This window comes from Fukomys damarensis, unplaced genomic scaffold, assembly GCF_012274545.1.
Source record: "Fukomys damarensis isolate Sample0158 unplaced genomic scaffold, DMR_v1.0_HiC HiC_scaffold_5, whole genome shotgun sequence".
NCBI lineage: Eukaryota > Metazoa > Chordata > Mammalia > Rodentia > Bathyergidae > Fukomys > Fukomys damarensis.
Window position 1 is genome coordinate 65,478,790 of NW_022900917.1, and position 9,514 is coordinate 65,488,303.

Here is a 9,514-nt window from a genome sequence, read left to right on the forward strand (position 1 = left end):
TTTTTTTTTTTTTTTTTGGAGACAGTGTCTCACTCTGTAATTCAGGCTGGCCTTAAACTCACTATGTAACCCAGGCTGGCTTCAAACTCCCACCAATCCTCCTGATTACTGGGATTACAGGTGTGCAACATCACATCCAGCCAAGAAATTTTTTAAATAAATTTAAATGTTTTCCTGTAATTTTATTCACTGGACAAAGTTTAATCCCTCAGGCCACACACTCTTTTACCAACCAGCTATTCAAATAACATGCAGACTATCCTGTTATTCCAAGCAAAGTTCTGTTTCTAGCGATCCACTGTAAGGGACATTTCAGTATCCCTCAAATCACTGTACATAAAAGTCAGTATTTTAAGTGTGGGCAGACTGCCTCCTTCTTATTCTAAATACATTTTCAAAAATATAGGTTTTGATAAGATTTTTGTGTGGGAAGGTGAAAAGGCTTGGCAGATTTTCAGGGATTATTTCATATTTCGATCAGCAGTGTATGGGAGAAAGACTAAATATAATTCTTTTACAAGTCATAGTCAATACTGTGTAAATAAGGTGAAGAGATACAAGCCAGATAAGATTATAATTAACTTTCTTTAGAACTGTAAAATTACTTTTCCCAGAAAATTTTGTTTAGTAATATACGTTAACTGATATAATATGTTTCTGGTAGAATTTACTACCTCTCTAAATGTGGCTTTTTCTTGTTTAATATCTTCATTGATGAACTAGATGAGAAAAAAGTGAGGATGGCGAGTAACCTGAGTGTTAGATGAGAAATTCAGCATTCTAAAAGATACATAGAGCACTGAATAAGTTGCTAAATCTAACAGGATAAATTAAATAGGATAGATGTTAAAAATACTTATTTATTATTCCCCCCTTCTCAATATACATTCAGTATGCCCCCCCCAAAGCAAAACAAGCCATTCTAGTTAAGTAACCCCTTCCAGTCTGCCAAATCTTTTTGAAAGCAAAAGTAATTCTGAACAACAAAGGCAAGGCAGGGGGTATCACAATCCTTAATATGAAGTTATACTACAAAGCTAATGTGATAAAAACAGCATAGTATTGGGAAAGAAAAAAACAAACAAAAAAAATGGACCCAAGGATCAGTGGAACAGAACAGAAGATCCGGAGACAAGTCCAAGCACACTCAGCCACCTTATCTTTGACCAAAGGGCCAAACATCTTCACTGGAAGAAAGACAGCCTCTTTAATAAACGGTGCTGGGAAAACTAGCCAAAATTTGAACATAGGCCCGTATCTCTTACCATGTACTACACTAAAACTGAAATAGATCAAAGATCTAAATATTAAAACAGAAACAATCTGTTGGAAAATAGAAGAGGTAAACTCTAGAACACATAGGTATAGGCAAAGACTTTTGAACAAAATCTTGATCCCACAGGAAAAGTTATAAAGAAATTAACAACTAGGATCCATCAAATTAAAAAGCAAAGCAAACGAAACTACAACAGAATGAGCAGACAACCCACAGAATTGGAAAAAATTTTTACCACCTACTCCTCAGATGAACTAAAAAATACCTGACCGCCCCCCCAAATTCAACGACTCAATTCCAAAATGGGCATCTGAAATGAATAGACATTTCTCAGATGAAGTAGTACAAACAGCCAATAAATATATGGGAAAAAATGTTCAATCATTTTTCTAACCATAACAGAAATAGTGACTAAAGATAGATATTTTGACATAACTTTTCTAAATTTCCTTCTTGGGGTACTAGTACTTCTGTTCTTCTTATGCTAATGAAGTCAGATACTAATATACAGAGCAATTACTAATGCTATTAGATTCTCAGATGATACCTGTACATGGAAAAATAGGTCTGAAAGCAGCCATCACAGAATCCTTAGAAGGAGGCCTCTGAAGAGTCTGCAAAAATTCCTATTGTGCCCCCGTTTCACAGATCCGATTGCCACAGATCTATATGGACAGCATCTTCCTAAACCTGTCCATATAAAGAACACTCTATGATGGATATTTACAATTAGGAATGAGAGACTGAGAAGGAGTTTAGAGATCAACTTGTTTCAACCCATCACTTCAAAGATGAGGGGAAAGATGTCCAGATTAAAAATCTCCCCCATTAACACCACTAGATGGTTCTCCAGGGCTAATACTAGTTTGTAACATTTAAAACATTACCCTGAAGTTTTATCTAATTATGAAAATTTCCTCAAAATTGTTTGCCAAAATATTTAAACAACTTTTTTCTCCATCATGGAAAAGCCTAAAAATTATCTGACCATCCTAGAAGACTGAAGTTCATGAGGGCAGTGACTGGTGTTAACAGTTCCTGCATTTCCATTTTTAGCTCATGTTTTCATTACTTTTCCATTTTATTTATTTTTCACTTGACTTTTAATACATACCTATTCTAGCATGTTTAGCATGTTCTTGAATATGTATGCATCTCAGAAATAAAGGGTGGTTTGGTGTACATATGTATCTTCTTTTATATTAAATATATATGTATATGTATATGTATATCATTTTATTTCTTACTTTTAAAAAATACCTATCCATGATCCAATTAATATGTAATTCTGGATCATTGCATTTTATATCCACTGTATTTTATTTATCTAACTCCTTAGTAATCAACAGACTGCTTTCAATTCAGTCTGATAACAGTGCTATAGTGAATGTCCTTACACAAGTCCTACGTAGACCAGTGGGAAACCTATGAAGTAGTGGAATTACTGGGATCAACCATATCATCTGTGTTCCTATTTGCCAACATTCTCTCAAGTTCCAAATTTATCTTACTTTCTAATTTTTATCAATATGAAGAATGGAATGTAGTATTTCATTGTCTTTAAAATATGCCTTTCTTGACTTACTAGTAAGGATGAAAATAATTCATCCTAGATAATGGTATACCCTCCATTTAAACAGCTCTGATTTCACATTCCCAATTCTTTTCACTGGTCCATCTGACTTGTTCTGTGCCAATACCATGTTGCTCTGGGGTCTCTTGCATTATTTGGTTTATTTTATAGCTTTCTAGCCTATCCTTATATCTAACAGGACAATTCTCTCATCGTTTTTATTCACTTTAATGTTAGAATAGCTTTCCATCCAAATAATTTTTTTAACTTTTTAACTGTGGTAAAATACATGCAATATAAAATTGTCCATCTTAATCATTTTAATTATATAGTTCCATAGCATTGAGTATATTCATATTGTAATAATCTCCGGAAGTATTTGCAATTTGCAACACTAAAACTCTATATCCACTATACAACTCTTTATTCCTTCCCCAGCCCACAGCAAACACCATTCTACATTGTCTCTGTAAATTTATTCTAGGTGCAACAAATATAATCATACAATATTTGTCTTCTAGTAATTCATACACATCAATTTGGGGGGGAGTGGAGATTTTTTTTTTTTTTTTAAAAGACAGAGTCTCACTATGTAGTTCAGGCTAGTCTTGAACTCACTATGTAGCCCAGGCTGGTCTCGAATTCACAGTGATCTTTCTGCGTCATCCTTCTGAGTACTGGGATTACAGGCACAAGCAACCATACCCAGCTCATCCATATAAATTTTTTAAATTTTAAAACAAAATGAATTCCTTAAAAAATATTGCTCAATGTTTTAAAAATACAGAAAAAAATACACACACTCCCCTTAGGGAGACCTGATGTCCCTGCTATATTAATTTATATCATTTACTGGTCTGATGCATCTCTTTATTTTTTCTCATATCCTTTTGTAGAAACTTGGGCTTTCTTGCCTTTTAGTACTTTTTGGAATAATGTCATTCGAACGGAAAAAAATGTGATTCCTATGTAAAAAATGACTACTTACTTTTTGTGTCTGATATTTTTTTCCAGTAAGTCATCTGGGTTTAAGGATTTGAGAGGAAGATACTTACAAAATGACTTTCTATAATGACTGTTCTGTATCTCTTCAACTTAATTTGTCATTTTATGTCTATTCCATAAAATAATTTCCTCTACTTCTAGCATTTGAAGCTCTCCCACTTCCTGGGGCTTTAAGCATACTAGGCAATTGCTCTACCACCGAGCTATGTCTTCAGCCTCAATTTTTTTTCTTTTTTTATTTTAAAACAAAATCTTACTATGCTGCTCAGTCTGGGCTTTCCCCCACTTTGGCCCTCTCTCTTCTCCTTTGCAAGCCTCTTTCCCTATCCCCATTCCCACTCCACAAACCACTAGCAAGAAGAACCTGCTCCCAGAAGCTAACTGACAGGGTGGCAGTCAGCATGGAGACACATCATGACCTTCCCACTGCAGTATGCTGAGGTGAATTGCTATAGACTATCTACTATCCTTTCTGAAGTGTCTCTCCAAATTACACTTGATAAATACAGTTAATACTTCACCTAGATGGATGAGGCAATACAACTCTGCTAGAGATCAGGAGGCTACTCTATTCTACTGAAGAACATATCTAATAGTTACACTGCTCAAGAGACTATTGAAACAATGAATGATCAGGAAAAAAAAAACTGGTGAAAGACTGTAAACAAAAACAAGTTTATATCTAAGACTAAGTAAAGAAGAAGCTGCGAAAAAAGGTAAAGTTACCAGTGTGTGTCAAAAGGCAAAGAGGCAGGCATCCAGCCATGGTGATACCAGGAAAAGAGTAAGGTTTAATTCGAAGCTGAAGTTGGTACAGTTTGGCAAGACTGAAGGAGATCTCTACTCCATTTGCTAATAGGCCACTAGAAGCCAATGATATTATGCATCAACTGCCCACCCCACCTTGACAAAGAAAAAGAAAAGCAAAAAAAAAAAGATATCTCTGAAAAAAGTAAGACAAAGGAAAAGCAAAGACAAGGTCCCAAGGAAGATGCTGTCCAGAGACTCTAACCAAGAATATATGGACTCTAATGGATTAGATCTAAATGAATTTCTTATAAATACACTGAAAAAGAACCCAAGGGACAGTATGCAGGTGCTAACATTAGAACTGTTGATTCTGGAATCTATTAATGAGAGCAATGACCAGTTCAAGAAATTTATCACTAGATTCTATTACAACAGTAGCTATTCTGGGATCGACCACAATGTTGATCAAATTGGGAAAGCTGCCATCATCAACAAAGAATCCCTAAACAGAGATTCTCGGAACATAAAAGGAAGAGAAGAATACAGAATTTCAACAGAGATTCATCTTCAATAGAGATGATGCCCAGTATGGACCAAGATGATAATCTGATTTGGTAACCATTGCAGGATGGAAAGGGAAGCAAGTCAATAGAAGAGAGGAGGGAGGAATATCAAAGAATCTGAGAGAGAATATTTGCCCAAGTGATTGACCAGAAGAGATAGATAAATTATATCAGGCAGAGCCAAAACGGGCAGAGCTGTATCTTAAGCAACTGTCAGAGAAGCAGACAGTGAACTCAAATCCCTGGAACCCCAGCCTTAGAGCAGTCACATACTCAGCCAGGTGGCTCTTTCTGGAGTATGCAAACCATGTCACCAAAGCCACCAACTTCAGTGGAATTTCTATCCTCACCCAAGGTAGTAGCTTCAGCAGCAATAAAGGTGGCAGTACAAGAAGGAACTTGAGGCCAGGAATAGCACTACATGTCCCAAAAGTATGCTACCAGGTTGCCTCTTCCCAGTCTGTCCAAAGCCTTCTCCCTTCCCTTGTACTGCCCAGCTGCAACAGCAATTTCCTGCTCTCCTACTCACGCCTTAGCAACATCTACCCTGTCTCACAGGCACATGATCTCAGGAATCCATTTGGACAAATGAGCTTCAGCTGCCAAGTTTCTACTGAAGCAGCTGACCCATCCTTAGCTCTGTCCAGCCCTCACTTCTCTCCAAATACACTCAACAGACTAGCTTCATCATGTCTTCCACAGGACAGCTCCTTCCCATTTTCAACCATTATACCTCTAGCCATTCAGCACTTACTCAGCAAGTCCTGCCACCCAGGGCTACATGCAGCCCCCTCAAAACATCCATATTTCTTACTATCCTCCTGAACAGTATCCTAACTCCCACCAGCAACATCGACCTCCCTCTTGCCTGGTGGCCTATAACCCTCAACATGGTCAGCAGCAGCCTCAGCTGTCCCAGCAGCCTGGTTTATAGCCCATGATGCCTATCCAGTAGCGGGCAGCTTACCAGTACTATGAATGAGGCCTAGCACAACAACCTGAGGAACAGGACAGGGGACCAGATGTAAGGTCCAGTGGTTCAGTACACTCCACTGCCTTTCTACCAAGTTGGAGTGAGCAATGACTTGCAAATGGGGTCCAGGTGCCTTTCCAGCAACCCATGTTCGTCTCTGTAAGTCAATCTGTAAAACGAGGTCTCCAAATGGCAGATATCCCATCTACAGCAGCATGATCCCACCCATTCAAAAGAATGGTACAAGCCCTACTATGGGATTTCTGCATCTTGGCTCTGAGCAATACCAGAGGCCTCAGTCTCCTTTTCCCTGCACTATATCACAGATGCCACAGCAATATTCTAGAGTGTCATTTGGATCACGTGTGGTGGGCATGCAGCTGAATGACCCTAATGGAGCCCAGCCTCCTGAGAACCCATCCATGGTCCAGTAGAATCACTGTAAGTATTATAGCATGGACTAGCAGGGTTAGAATCCTGGAGAGCTGTACAATCCTAATAATAACTTCCAAGCTAGCGCAAAAATTAGCAGCAGCCCTGTCACATCTCCTGCTCAGTCTCCAGCACCCTCTTATTACCAGCTTCAGCAATGCCTGCACAGGACTTAGTCCCCTGCCTGTCCTCATACAGTTCTCCTAGTCTGGCTATCCAGCACAGGATGATAAGCACTACGCCCTCATAGGCCAGCCATTATAGTGTAATATGTCCATCTGCTTGCCCTCCCTTGCTCCACAGCTAATCAGGATACCAGAGACAGAGTAGACTGAAACATGTAATCCTTGGCAAAAGACAAGTGCTCAAGACTGCCTCCTGGGAACAGCAGATGTCTTGCGGCTGATGCTGGAGGTGACAAAAATCCCCCAAGGACATCACCCTGTCTGAAGCCAAGATCCAGTGGCTCAAAGACTCTAAGGGACTTCTGAGAAGGGGGGGGGTTTTGACAATTATGGGACTGCCAAGAAAAGCAACTGCTAAGGACCTCACTGCCCTTTTAATTCTTTTGGGAAGATACCCAGCAGAGCAATAGCTGGGTCAAATGGGACTTCTAATCCTAGTTTTTTTTAAGTATCTCCATATTGATTTCCACAGTGGTTGAACCAGTCTGCACTCATACCAACAATGGAGAAGGGTTCCTTTCTCCCCACGACCCCACCAGCATTTGTTATTGGTTGATTTCTTCATAGCAGGGGTAAGGTGGAATCTCAGTGTTGTTTCATCTACATCTCTCGAATGACCAGTGATGTTGAACATTTTTTCATATGTTAATTTGCTACTTTTACTTCTTTGTCTGAGAAATGTCTATGCATTTCAGATGCCCATTTTCTAACTGGATCTTTATATTTGCGGGTTCTGATTCTCTAAGTCCTTTATATATTCTAGATAGTAGTCCTTTGTCTGAGGAATAAGCTGATAAAAATCTTCTTCCCCATTGTAGGTTGTCTCTTAGCTCTGTTGGTGGTTTCTCTTGCAGTAAAGAAGCTTTTTAATAAGATGAGATCTCAGTTATTGGTTCTTTGTGCTAGTTCCCACGCTACTGAGGTTTTGTTCACAAAGTTTGTTCCTATGCCAGTGTCTTCAAGAGTTCTACCTAACTTATCTTTCAGCAAGTTTAGTGTTTCTGTTTTAATTTTTTTTTAAACTCACAGGGGTGGGGGACTTAATTAAGAAAACAAAGGTATAGGCACTCTATGTGGCATACAGAAAGAACTCATTATTAGATGTTATTACATATATTTTTCAAATTATGGGAAGACTAGACAATGTCTAAAAGTATCTTCTGGTGCTAAGAATGTATTACTAACTATGCTAAGGACATCAGAAGGCTAGATTGCAGAAGCAGTAGCTTGGAGCACTAGGTAGGACTACAAGCAGGTATATGTCAAACCAAAGTATCCTAACAGTTCAGCCCTAGTGCTTGAACATCCTAAAGCTAGAGCAGTTTGTTACTTTCTGCTGTGACCACCTATGAAAAAAGTTCCTGTCACTATGATGTGGATAATGTTTATCTATAGTAAACAGAAACTCACAACATAATTTTCCGAAGAAGGAAAAAAACAGCACCACTTTGAGGAATTAAGGTAGACATTTTAACTCATAAGCAAAATTAGGTAAGCTATGCATACTGAGAAATCATCATTAAAAAACTCAGTGAGTGGACTAAACTCACAGTATAGCAAGATTTAGGAACAAGAAAGTGGGCATAAATAGAAAAATTACTGAAAATAATATAACCAATATCAAAAGTTCCATGATTATTAGTGAGAGCAAAGTGCCAATCAAATGTAAAGTGCTAATAAGCACTTCTAATCCTGTTATAAAACCAAAACAGTACTTGCTTGCCTAATTCATGCCATTTCCATGAGGAACAAATAAGACAAGAGATCAAATAAATTAAATATGCAATAAACTATAAGTTGTTTTGGAATACTTTTAACCCACTGAATTTTAATGCTCATAACATATTCAGGTAAGAGATTTATAATTAAATACCTATTTTAGCTATAATAATCTTAGGAAACTGGTACTGTCATTATCTTTATTGTAGAGAAAAGGAAATGGAAGCTTCTTTTTTTTTTGGTACCAGGGATTTAACTTAGGACCTTGTGCTTGTGAAGCAGGCAGCAGAACCACTGAGCTAAATTCCTGAAAAGAAATGGAAGCTTAAAGAGATAAGGTAACTCGGGCCGGGGATTTAGCTCAGTGGTTCAGTGGCCTGCATCGCAAGCGCAAGGACCCGATTTCGATCCCCGGCACCAAAAAAAAAAAAAAAAGAGAGAGATAAGGTAACTCGGGCCGGGGATTTAGCTCAGTGGTTCAGTGGCCTGCATCGCAAGCGCAAGGACCCGATTTCGATCCCCGGCACCAAAAAAAAAAAAAAGAGAGAGAGATAAGGTAACTCATGTATGGTCACACAATGATGAACATACAGACTAGGGTTTTAAATTCAGGTCTGATGCCAAAGCCTATACTTTTATCCATTATTCTTACTAAATCCAGTCCATCTCTGAAAAGGTCAACAGAATAAAAGAAATGTATATAAACAAGGAAAAATGCCATAAATACTGTACACTGTATAACAACAGAGGGCCTTGTTCCATGTACCTAAAAAGATCTTTCTCTCGTCACTGTCTGCCTTAAAGATTTTTAAGATTTAAAAACATCTCCAAGATCCACATTCTTTTTTAATATACTTAATTTAGTGATGAATATTAGATCAAAGTTTAGGATAGCTACAAAGAAGAACACAAAATCAATTACAAGCACAGTACAGAAAAATACAAGAACATTCAAAGAGCTGGTACAGGCTGCCTTCCAGTGAACTATAGTATGTAAAAGGTGTTTTGAAAAAGGTGACCTTTTTTTTTTTTTTTTTT

At 37.9% G+C, this 9,514-nt stretch overlaps 1 protein-coding gene and 1 pseudogene across 10 annotated transcripts in view; one reads left to right on the forward strand and one right to left on the reverse strand.

Moving 5' to 3' along the window:
* Erc1 (ELKS/RAB6-interacting/CAST family member 1) overlaps window positions 1–9,514 on the reverse strand; it is a 445,074-nt gene that overhangs the window by 301,340 nt on the left and 134,220 nt on the right. The window lies entirely within an intron of this gene.
* On the forward strand, window positions 4,269–7,022 carry LOC109118251 (annotated as a pseudogene).